Raw genomic sequence first — 12,822 nt, forward strand, 5'->3', positions numbered from 1 at the left:
GAATAACTTTTACTCCAGTGAGTATTTCTATTGCCTGAGTTGGGGCTAGAAAAAAGGTTATTCACATGTGTTGGCAGCATTGGACCCTTGGTTATGTCTATATTGCACTAATGATGTTCCTGAGAGTCCCACTGAGAAATGTGCCTCATGACCTTCTCTGCACAGGCTAAACCTGGAAATGAGGCAGCAAAGTCACTTGATGATGTCTCCACCAGCTGTTCCCAAGAACTGGCTGGTGTTTTCAGAAAACAGCATTAGAGGGGGTGCCTTTAAGGGAGATTCATTACCTAATTTCTTCGTTTGGCCCATGCAGGGTGAAAACACTACTTTTTGCACATTACTTACAGAAACATTTTTCTGTATTTGCTGCTATTGCATGTTCATATGCACAAATTGATCCTATTCATATTTACTATTCACATGCAACTTTGGACTCAGTGTTGTGATTCTGAATTTCAGGGGGTCAGTGGGGTTTGAGAAGCTCATTGCTCTTCAGGAACAGACTTATTTATTTGGAAACAAGTCCTAATATGAAGCATCAGTTATGCCTAGAGAGTGCAAGCATGGCAGCTAATTGGTAATTGGATGTATATTTGGTAATTTGAGAATTGTATTGGGAGGATGAGTTTAGGACAGGATAAGCTACATAAAAAGTTAAGGGAGAGTGGACACTATGAAGGGGAGGGCTGTGGAGGAGATGAGACGGGGTGGGGTGGGGAGGGAAAGAGGGCACTAAAACTGAAATGAAAGGTCTCTTGAAGGAGAGAGCCAAAAGGTAAAAATCATGTCTCTTCCAGTTGGTTTATCAGTGATTCTCAACCAGGGTTATACACTCTGGGATGCCAGGAGATGCTTTGAGGGGTGCTTCAGGGGTGTAAGGGGATGAACAAACTTTGTAAATTATGCAGCGCAAAGACTATCTGTTACATTAGCAAAACATCTAACACAGTGTGGCCCCACACAGCTAATACTGTAATACATCTCTCAAACTTCAGTGGCATGGGAAAACAAAGTCCAGGTAGCCCTTTAAATGGAAAAGTGACAGACCATCATCTGTGCGACAATAAGGCTAACCGCATCTTGTCATGCATCCACAGATGCATCATGAGCAGGTCCAAGGAGGTGATTCTCCCCCTCTATGCGGCACTGGTCAGGCTGCAGCTGGAGTACTGCATCCAGTTCTGGATACCACACTTCAGGAGGGATGTAGGCAACATGGAGCAGGTCCAGAGGAGGCCACTCACATGATCGGGGGCAGCAGGGCAGGCCCTATGAGCAGAGGCTACGGGACCTGAACCTGTTCAGCCCCCACAAGAGAAGGCTGAGAGGGGATCTGGTGGCCATCTACAAACTGGCCAAGGGGAACCAGCAGGCTATGGGAGAGTCCCTGTTCCCCTGAGCACTACCGGGAGTAACAAGGAATAACGGCCATAAGTTGACCGAGAGTAGATTCAGGCTAGATATGAGGAGGCACCACTTCACAGTCAGGATGGCTAGGATCTGGAACAAACTTCCAAAGGAAGTGGTGCTTGCTCCTACCCTGAGGGTCTTCAAAAGGTGGCTAGATAATCACCTAGCCAGGGTCGTTTGACCCAACATTCTTGCCTATGGCAGCAGGTCAGACTTGATGATCTGCTCTGGTCCCTTCTGACCCTACCAACTATGAAACTAAGGGTGTACTCAGGCTCTCCTTGCCTCACTGTTTCACTACCTTCAGAATCTGTCTCTTCAAGAAAGTAAAAACTATAATACATACATTAGTTTATGAAATGAGGTGCTGCCAAATTCACAAAAGTTATGGAACAGTGCCTTCAATCTAATGAAGGGAGCCTTGAGTCTAACAAGGTTGAGACCCATTGATTCTCTTGCAATATCGGCCGTGAAACTTTCTTGCGTATACTATATTTGTACTACAACTTTAGTTGAGTACCAGTTTGCTTATTGCTTCTAGTTACCACAGCTTGCCTAATGGCATCAAAGCAAAATGGCAGTAACCAGTTTTACCACTTGTATAACTGAAGTTTGAAAAACTGAGAATATATTGTACTATCCACTCAAGATTTCTACAAAATAATCCAAGTCATTTCACTCTTTTCTTCCCCATCTGTTCCAACTGGCATCCACTTTTTGTTCAAAATAAAATGGAACACATTGAACCAAATTCAATATTAATATCTCGTCCATATTGTAGGACAATTCACTGCCCCATGCACCCCTATGAGTGCGTGTGTTAATACTTCTTGAGGCTGCTCAGCAAGGTTCTTCCCTGCCCACAGTGCCAGGCTATTCTTAAATACACATAGTATTTTGTAATCTTTGAAGCCATGTTGTAGGGTATGGGTCTTGCATCATTTTTTTTCTCAGGGGCCCTTCCATTTCAGGTCAGGGCTTCAGTGGAACTACTAATGCATTAAGCTAGTTCTTGCTAATTATGAATTTAGGGCTTCTTTTAAAAGAACAAATCCTTAAAGAGCTCAGATAAATATATATATATATAAAAAAGAACAAATCCTTGATGGAGGTTAGATAGACAGATAGATAGATATTTATCTGAGCTCCCTCAAAGATTTGTTCTTATATATACATTTTTTTGCTGTCTTTTGTACCCCTTGTACATCACTGCTAATGCATGACTGGTCCCCTTCTTAGAAGGACTTCTCAATGTATTCCTCAGTTAGATGAAAATGTAGAATTTCTAGTTACATGTTAGACAGTCATACCTGTACCTTTGTGTTGGTTTGAATTATGACCTTCATTTTACTCTTCATTTCTCCATTTACCTGTATCTTTTGAATGAGTAAGGAGAATACCAAATCAAACACCCTTACACAAACACAAAATGTAAATTGGAAAGAATTCTTCTTCTCTTCCTCATAGGTCCTTTTTTTCAACCCCCACTGAGAGACTTGTTATACTGTGCCTCAGCTTTACCTTCTGAGAAATGTTGTTGAATCATGGAAAACATATGTGAAACAAATTTATCCCTCACCATTGCAAGCTTACTCTTTTAATGTTCCTTTTTTTTCCCTTTGTGCAAGTTCTTCCATCCTCTATCTTTAATCTGTCCTGGAAAGGTGTCTTGCTGTACCCTATTTGAGTCTCCTCAAGCTCAGAATTGAGGAGAAGGAGTAAAAACTGATCCTGGGGAACTAGACAGTATGATAAGAGACCAAACAATTTCAGACTAGAGACCTTGGGGTGACTTACGTAAATGAATACCTGGGTAAAAAAGTTGGCATTCTATGTCCTCATATTTGCAATGTATTATTTTAAACAGCCCATTAAAAGGCTGAGATGTTGCAAGCATGAGACAGTTTTTGCTGAAAGATATATGAATATTTTGTTCGTTTTCCATACAGTTTTAGTATTTCAGCATTTACATTCCAAAGAAAGAGGAGGTTGGACTAAACATTGGATTATGGCTAGCCTCTTTGCAGAAGTAATTATGTGATTTTCTTGTTCAGGGACAGCAACTGAGATGCTTGGAATATCCAAGGAGGACTAAAAGCGCTCTCAAAATCTTTGCATTACTATTCCTAGCACATTAACACTGTTGCTGACAAATCAGTTGGGACTAGAAGGAAAATATTTAGATGATCAAAATGTTTTTTCCTTATGGGCAGCAGAGCAGATTGTGTTTGTAGGTACTGTATTACTGTGAAAAATATTTGGCATTATGAGTTTATCAAACTTTATTCTTGTTGTTTTGTTTTCACTGCATCCAATAACATGATGTCTGTGGCTTACACCTGCAGTAAGCTGTAGTGTCCTGTTACCCAATGTTTATCTATGCCGTATCAGTGTTCTAAAGGGCAACCCTGACAGTGTTGTTTCTGTGAACATAAAGCTTGTGTTTATTACAGAACAAAACTCTGCCCTTTATAGTGAACAGTCTTGGTTGAAATATATGTTCTCTGACCCATTTAATAAATAGTTGCCTACTGGTTGGATCCAGCAACTCTTCTCCTTTACTGCTTAAACAAAAAGAACTTGGTGCCTATAAGGCAGGATGTCTAGGCATCATCTTGACCTTTTAAACTTTGTTTGAAGTGACAGGGTTAGTTTCTTTCACCTGCTAACTGGACCCCTGGCAGAGGTTTGAGCTTCTGTAGCTGTAACAAGCCAGCTGCCTAGTCTTTCATTTATTTTCTTTTTTTCTTTTTACATGCTGAGTTTTGCCACTACCAATTAATATAGTAGAAGAATGAATGTATACACAGATGTTACTCAAACAGACTCTTTCTTGATTGAAGCCATGCTGCCTGAACAAAGCAATCCAAAAGCTAGCACTGTCAGCCACGAGATTTCCCTAGGATAGTGAATCTGTTAGTTGCCCAAAGCTGGAATAGTAGATTGTGTACCTGCCCTCCCCCTTCTTGCAGTTTGCATGGGTTGTGGGACATGAGATTGAGGAAGAGAAATCTGGAACAGGTATTGTTCCTTGTGCCCCAACCCCAAGGATTAAAACAGCAACAGCACTGGGGGCCACTGGTATTCAGTGAAATGTAGATAGAATGCCTCAAGCTTAGGCCTGGTACAGACATTCAGTTTCTCCTGGGAGAGTTCCTGCTCTCCCAGGATAAACTATGAGTCTACAAATGTTTTGCTTGCAGGGTAAAAATGGCCATTCTAAGAGAAAAATAACCTGGCAACAACAGGGTTAAATCACTCCTGAGAGAGTTTCTAAGCTTTCATTTATCTTCTGTTTTTGATACATTCCAGATTTTTCATTTCTGGATGGTTCACAGATGGCTTAATTTGCAGCAAACTACTGAATTAAGGATGAACTGCTCCATGAATGACTTGTGCCTCCTGAGACTCCGGGGAATTGTAGGTGGTAGGGACCACCATTTGTAGGTGGCGGGGACTGCCCGCAGACATTGGTGGCAGTGTTGGTGGGGGGGGGGGGAGGGTGGCAAGCAGAGACCACCCACAGACACCGGCATCAGTGGTGGCCAATCTCAGAGGAAGCATGTGCCACCACTAAGTGTCACCTTTGAGCTGCTCAGATTCTTGCTGAAACTTTTACTTAACCAAAGTGGCACCTTTTGATCAGTAACAGTAGCGGGGCCACACAGCTGATTGGAGAAGAGATGCCCTTTGGCATAAAAACCACAACAAGCACCTGGAGCACCTCAGTACAGCTATTTGTTGCTGCTATACTCCTGGCTAGTTTTCAACCCCACATCTTAACAAGGGCCATGGAGCCTAGTCCTACAAAGAATCCAGGGTGTACAAGTCATCAGCTATGGAACAGGGAAAATAGGATGTTACATATAGTAATGTTAGCATTTTATTATCAACTCAACAGTGAGACCTGTTGAACTGTTTAAATATGAAGAAAGAATAATTAGCAAAAATCCATCTTGTCATTAATAAGTCAAGAACATAAGGGATATTTTTTCATAAATGTTAAAATTTTAACAAATACTCAGATTTTTACTAGCTCTTTTGCTATTAAGAATTTTGAAATTTTGACTGACATCTTGACTCACAATCTATAAATTTGATGCATTCAGTCTTTTATAGAAAAGAATACTGGGAAAATACATTTTCTTTTTCTCTAAACAAAAGCCCCTCATGAATGTTACACTTAAGTAGTGATTAACTGGTTAATCATAACTTAAGTGGTGACCTGGCCATATTCAATCAAATGATGGTGTGATTAAATGATGAATGTGCCACACGTTTATTACACAAAATGTGTGATAACTTTCTAGCTGGTCCCTATCATGCCTTTAATTGAATGTTTGGCCAGTGCCCATCCTCTGGATCACACAGGAGTTTTTCAAGATGTCTGTGTGCACTAAAGGCAAGCAGTACCCGTCAGCTGATTGGGATTCCCAGACAGGAAGTGTACCATGTACTCCCCTGCCTGGGAGCTCCAAGCATCTGATCAGGGCACCCAGTCACGGGAGAGCATGATGCACTCCCTTGGTTCTGATCCATATCAGTTTCTAACCAGAGAAGTACAGGGAGGCAAACTTGTTACTGGCATAGTGATAATATGGTATAATAGGACCTGATGTGAAATCCTACAATCATACTTCCTGCAATGCATTGGTGGCATGTTGGAAAGTGTGATTGTTGGGATCTCACATCGAATCCCATCATGCCTTTACTTTAACATTTGTCAGGGGCCTAAAGAGTTTGATCATTGTCCTTGATGAAATCAAAGTCTGAAAGAAATTTATTTCAGCCTCCTAACCTGCACATGATAGTTCACTAGCTATTGACTGCATAGGAGGACATGACTGACACTAATTTTCATATTAAAAAATAAACAAACAAGGTTTTGGAAAAAATATACATTTTAACTGGAAATATGAATTTCCCAGGCATAAGACAAAAGGTAGAGTCTAGTAACTGTGATAGTGTTAGTATCTATGCTGTACAATTTATTAGAATTGTGTGTGTTGGGGCTATTGTTTACAAAGCTCCAGTGTCCTAAACTGATGCCTGCATAAGATAAACTTCACACACTTTATTTTACCTTTTTGTTTGTTTCTAGTTGGAGATGGAATAGGAGATTGTAGGTTTTAGTAGGCTAATTCTGATAAATCTAGCATTAATATTTTAAAACTTGATCCCTTACCAGCAGAGCTAATATGGGACATCCCCCTATGTCCACATGTTGTATGAACATGGATAAGTATCTTGAAAATACATTTTCAGCCATTATCTTGGGAAAATCCCTTTGTCATACATGAAGTCTTTTCACTGGGGTACGGAAAAACTGATTTAAAAGTTAGGAATGTGGGGTCTTGAGTTCATGCTTGGCATGATCACAGTCCATTCTAGTGCTGTGGGAGATGGCTTAAAACTAGAAAATGCATGGGATTTCCATTATTAACAGTATATCTTAGAAGATCATACTTTAAGATGTATGTGACAAGGTCATTAAGATCTATGAAGTGTTGAACAAGTCCTGGCTTGTAATAGGCTGCCTAGGGAAAAGTATGAAAGGAAGGAGAAATGGGATCCAAGAAAAAGGTGTGTCCTCTCTTTCCTAGCTTATGGAAATAGGAAAGCCTTGGGGATTATTGTCCTCCATTTTTCAGTTGACTTGCCTTTGTTTTTTGTGACTATTTTGTGAATCTTAGATAAATACTGAGAAAAGGGATGTTAAAAGACTGAGGCTGGGAGCACTGTTTCCCTTTCCTAGCTGGCATGACTTCCAGCAAGCATAACACATGGCCCTGCTCAATGCCTTTAGAGCTTCTCAACCCATTGTCAGATCAGTAAGCACAGAAAGCCACTTAATCGGACATGAAAAACATCAGGGCCTGCAGAATGGTAAAATAGGAAATAAAGTAAAAAAAAGATGTGAGGAAATGCCAGTATGTCCTTATTTAGTTTCAAAATTGGACAGTTTGGTATCAGAAGACCATTTAAAGAGGCACTTATGCCTCTTCAGCATTGAATTTCTCCATGTCTCACCATTTGCTCAAAGAAGCTATTTTCTTTGTGGGCTTAAAAGACTTAATATAGTTGCAGTACTTTCCTTCAACAATATGCTGAAAATAAGAGGAAAAGGTTGTTAACAAGGAAGATTACTGAATTTCAAAAGATTGCTAGATCTCTAAGTGGGTATTATGCCATTGTAGCCTTTTCCACTACCATTTACAGCAGTGGTCTCCAACCTTTTTAAGTAGGAGATCACCTTTGGCATTTAAAAGCAACCCAAGATCTATCATGTGGTGCTGCCACCCCCTGCCCCCAGCCAGCAGGTAAGTTTGCAGGGAGGGAAGGGGGAGGGAAGATAGAGGCAGGGGGAAAAAAATATTTGGGGGAATGCCTCCCCAGCAAGTAAGTCCCACCTGGCCAGGGCCCCACTCAACTTACCCCTGCTTCTGCCTCTGCAGCACTGTTCCTCACCATGGGGGCCTCGATCTAGCCCCTTCCCCTCCCCTCCCCCATGGGGTGAACTCTTGGGCTGGGGCTCATGCATACACATGGGCACTTGACCCCCCACCCCAGCCTCAGATTGACTCCAAGAGACTCTGAGATCTACTGGTGGATCAAAATCCACTGGTTGGTGACCACTGACTTACAGTTCATAGTCTTCCCACTCACTTGGTGATCACAGGGATTTAGTTTACATCACTCTGACATGCTTGCTAGAGATAAACAAAAATAAATGGGTAATATTAATTGATATTTTTGTTCTCTCCAAGACCAAGTAAAATTTCTGTGCATCATGGAACCTCTGAATGATTATCAAGAGATGCTGTTAACGATGATCCAAAGATTTGATTTGCGTAAACTCAACTCTTAAGGGCATTTGTTTTTCAATGTCAATTATGGTGAGGACTTTAAATAATTCTCTTTATGGTGATATATATTTCAAGACTGCTTTTGTTCAACTAACATTATTCTTCATTATATTTTACTTGTAGCACTATCTGTACAATATTCATTTCATTTAGATCAGTGAATACACATTATTTATGGTTTTAAATAAAATCTCTTACTAAGTCAGTCCATCAGCAGACCAGTCTCTTGGAAAAATGAAAGGTGCAGTAGAAAGAGGATTCTACATTCATCTTTATTACTTCTTTATTGCTCACAATTTATAGCTAGTGAAATTTGTGTGTGCGTGCACTGTGTATGGGGAGGTAAAAGAAGGGGAAGACACATGGACAAACACATAGCTACTGTGAACTGACATTTTATCAAAGGTCCTTAAAAGACGAGAAAACTATATTGGAAATTAAAAGTGAAATGAAATTGTTTTATATGAATAAGAATTATTGAGTGAGTTCAGCAAGACAGCCCATCTAGATTTGACATTTGATTTGGGGAATTAGTGCTGTTTGCTCTTTCTGTGTATGTACAACAGAGAAGAGAGCAAAAGTGAGAAGAACAGAGAGTAGGGAGAAGTAGAAGGAAGAAGAGCATCTCCACTGTATGCAGTTGTATCAATCAGCCCTAGCAGAAGGGCTAGGAAGCCCTCTTGGCTAAACAGGGAAATCATGGTGCTCTTAAGAAAGAAGAAAGAGGCTTATAAACAATGGAAGCTTGGGGCAGGCTCCAAGGAGGACTATTCCACGATGGCCTGCATTTGTAGGGAACAGATAAGACAGGCTAAAGTGGCAACCAAACTTAGAATAGAAACAAGAATCAAGGACAACAAGAAGTCTTTCCTGAGGTACATAGGGAGCAGGAGGAAAACAAATGGGAGTGTGGGTCCATTGCTCAACAACTCAGGAGAGCTGGTTACTGGCACCCAAGAGAAAACTCCTGAATGACTACTTCACCTCAGTCTTTCACTGGACCAAGGAGAAAACAATGCCAGGTACAGTACAGGATGAGCACGGTAAGAATAATCGTCTTCCTACTATTGCCGTAGAACTGCTGTATGACCATTAAAAACAATTAGACATATACAAGTTAGCGGGACTGGATGATCTTCATCCGAGAGTGCTGAAGGAACTGGCCAAAGTCACTGCAAAACCCCTGGCAAAACTCTTATACAACTTGTGGTACTCTGGAGAAGTCAATGAAGACTGAAAGGGGGTCAGTGTGGTGCCCGTCCACAAGAAGGGCAGGAGGGAGGATCCAGGTAACTATAAGCCAATCAGCCTAACTTCCATCCTAGGGAAAATCCTACAAAAGTTCATCAAGGAGTCTATCTGCGATAAGCTTGCAGAAGGTAATATTCTGAATGATAGCCAGCATAGTTTCATCATAGGCAGGCCTTGGCTTACCAACCTCATCTCCTTCTATGACCAGGTAACTCGCCACCTGGACATATGGGAACAGGCTGACAATGTATACCTTGACTTCCAAAAGGCCTTTGGTCTGGTAACCCATGATGTCCTCATGAGAAAAGTGGATGATTGTGGGCTTAACTCCAAGACAGTCAGATGGCTGAGAAACTGGATGCAGGATAGAACCCAGAGAGCCATAGTGAATGGATCTGTGTCTTCCTGATGAGAAGTGGACAGCAGTGTCCCACAGAGGTTGGTGCTTTGTCCAATACTTTTCAAAATCCTTATTAATTATTTGGATGTGGGGGTGAAGAGCTCACTGGCCAACTTCACAGACAACACCAAGTTACGGGGAAGTGTGGTCATGCTTGAAGATAGGCTACAGATACAGGCAGACGTAGACAGGCTAGCAAGTTGGGCAGTTCAGATTCTGATTAAGTTCAACATCGAGAAATGTAAAGTGCTGTACCTGGGGACAAGCAACTCCCAACACACCTACAGGCTTGGTGGCACCAAACTGACTAACACCATGAATGAAAGGGACGTGGGGGTAATAATAGACCACAGTATGAATATGAGCTGGCAGTGTGATGCTGCAGCCAACAGAGCAAATAATACTCTGGCATGCATCAATTGATGCATATCCAGCAAAACCCAAGAACGAGATTCTTCCGTTATACTCAGTCCTGGTGAGACCACAGCTGGAGTACTGCATCCAGTTCTGGGCACCACACTTTAAAAAAGACATGGACAAGCTTGAGAAAGCCCAAAAAGAGCCACCCATATGATCAGAGTCTTACATGGCAAGCCATACAAGGAAAGGCTGAGGGATCTGGGACTCTTCAGCCTGAAGAAAAGGCTGAGAGGGAACGTGGTAGCAGCTTATTGCTAAACTAGGGGAGTACATCAAGGGCTCAGTGAGCAACTGTTCACCAGGGCACCTGAGAGGTAAACTAGGAGTAATGGCCACAAAATCCTGGAAGATTGGTTCAGGCTCAACATTAGGAAAAACTTATTCACAGTCAGGGTGCCCAAAGTGGAATAAGCTCCCTCCAGAGATGGTGCAATCACCTACCCTGGAAATCTTCAAGAGGAGACCTTCCTGGGGTTACCTGATGTCCCCAGTTACCTTTCCTGCTTGGTGCAGGGGGCTGGACCTGATGGTATTCCAAGGTCCCTTCCAGCCTTACAATCTATGAAACCCAGAAGCACTTGAAGGCAAACTCTACAGAGCACAAGATCAAGGTTAGCAAGACAGTGCCTGGCCAGATGTGCTTACCTCCCAACTTTGTAGATTTTTAGACTATGTGCCTCCCCCGTCTCGAATATGTGCTCATGTGCCACCTTAGTATGTGTGCCTGGTGTTGGGTGCTGTGTGGGCTCTTGTGACCTCTGGAGGGGTCCTCAGTCACCCTGGGGAAAACCCAGAAACTCTCCTGGTATGACTTTGATTGAATCTTCAGTAGTGGGTTCCCCTGTTAAGGACTCTCCTAGATAGGTTATGCCTCCTGACGGGTGTCCATGGGGCTCCACCTCCCCTACACCCCTTCCATACACCAGCCTCCAGGACGAATCACTTGGTCTTCATGTGGCTTGCCCTTTGTTCACATCAATCCTTGCTCTTCACGTCACCTGAACCGTGACCTGGCTCTTCCCTGTCCCTGTGCTCTTGTGGCGGCTGGATTGCCCTGACCTCTTGGTGTTTCTTCATGGTCAGCCAGCCACCTGCCATGGGTCTGAGGCAGCTCCTGTATCCCAGAGCATTGCCCATGCCCTAGCTGAGACAACAACAAAAAACCCAAAGAAAAAAGGAATCCCGGCATTTAAAAAAAAAAAAAGATGACGACGAGAAAAAGAAGACAAGGGAAGTAGGCTAGCAGCCCCTCATTCCTCACAGCCCCTGTGCCTGGGGTTTAGGCTGTCCCCCGATGCTGCTTTAGGTCCTCCCTCCTGCCAGGGGCCTCTCTTCCTTCCCTGATGCTGGCTCTTCTGTTGCACACTGGCACTGCCTGCGCTCGGTGTGGAGCGCACCTTCTTTGCGGGCCATTTCCTCTGCTTTCCCTCTGTCTGTCCTGGTACCAGCTGTTATCCTGGCTGGGAGGCATTCTGAAATGACATCAGCCGCCCGACCCAGCTCCAACCAGAAGTAGGTGTGGCTTACAAACCGCGCGGTCATCTCTTCTCAGCGCAGCTCATCTCATGCTTCCTGGCCTGAAATTTGTGAGTTTGCCCTGGTTTCAGGGCTTTCCTTGTAGGGGTGGGTCACCCACATCCCCCATCCTACCGTGGGAAGAGTTCCCCATCCCACAGTGACTGTATCCCTGGAACAAATTATAATCTACATGATTTTTAATACCATTCAGAGTAGCCTTCCATCCCCTCCCATGCCTCTTGCTTTCATCAGAGACAGGAGGCCATAGGAGGGAGATCACCAGCCACATGTAAGGTAAGCAAGTTAAAGTCCATCTACTTAAAGGTGGAACTTAAAGGTGGAAAGTCCATCTACACTAGAAATTCTGGTGGTAGTCAAACTTAGTACAGCCTCAAAAGTGGAAGGCATCTATAGAAGACTAGTGGTGACTGGGACATGCATTGGATCAATATGTCATACAGGAAAACTTCAGCTGACAGTCACCTCAATTTAACACTACCTTCACTTGGTAGATGCCATTGGAGGAGGACAGCAATATATGTACTGCTTGTTGTGTTCTGCAGGTGAATCTTCCTTGAGCATTGTGGCCCCAGCTGGATTAAAGTGGTGCCATTTAGAGAGTATATTTTATCAGCCATATAGTGTTCTACCAGAACTTTGAACTATTGATTTAGAGAGAAAAAGTTCATTTATTGGATCACTGATGCCACTTAGAGTACCCTGTTTGTTTTTTTTATTGGAAGACTCCCACTCCAGTCAAAATGTGATTTGTTCATGACCTATAACAAAATTACAGTTTAATGGTGATGTGCTTATCTGGTCAGTCATTGTTCTCTGTGGTCAGACTTCTGTAAGAATTAGTACATAATTCTGATGAAGATACAGGGACTGATCAGAGGTTGCAAATTCATTTTGCATGATTATATCTCTAAGGAGCTTTTCAGCTGTTATGAGTTT

At 42.6% G+C, this 12,822-nt stretch overlaps 1 protein-coding gene and 1 long non-coding RNA gene across 8 annotated transcripts in view; one reads left to right on the forward strand and one right to left on the reverse strand.

Annotated features, from left to right (window-relative positions):
- The window catches only part of RALYL (RALY RNA binding protein like), a 709,413-nt gene that overhangs the window by 254,210 nt on the left and 442,381 nt on the right, over positions 1-12,822 (forward strand). The window contains exon 1 of one of the 7 annotated variants that reach the window (XM_090040255.1): positions 8,184-8,306. The exons of the other annotated variants lie outside the window; for them this stretch is intronic. The gene's annotated coding sequence lies outside the window, so the exon portion shown is untranslated. Of the gene's footprint in view, positions 1-8,183; positions 8,307-12,822 lie in introns of those variants that run through there. 7 annotated transcript variants of the gene reach the window in all.
- The window catches only part of LOC149869403 (uncharacterized), a 52,511-nt gene that overhangs the window by 9,935 nt on the left and 29,754 nt on the right, over positions 1-12,822 (reverse strand). The gene's annotated exons all lie outside the window — the stretch shown is intronic.

This window comes from Crocodylus siamensis, chromosome 3, assembly GCF_052110815.1.
Source record: "Crocodylus siamensis isolate JL-2025a chromosome 3, ASM5211081v1, whole genome shotgun sequence".
Classification (NCBI taxonomy): Eukaryota; Metazoa; Chordata; order Crocodylia; family Crocodylidae; genus Crocodylus; species Crocodylus siamensis.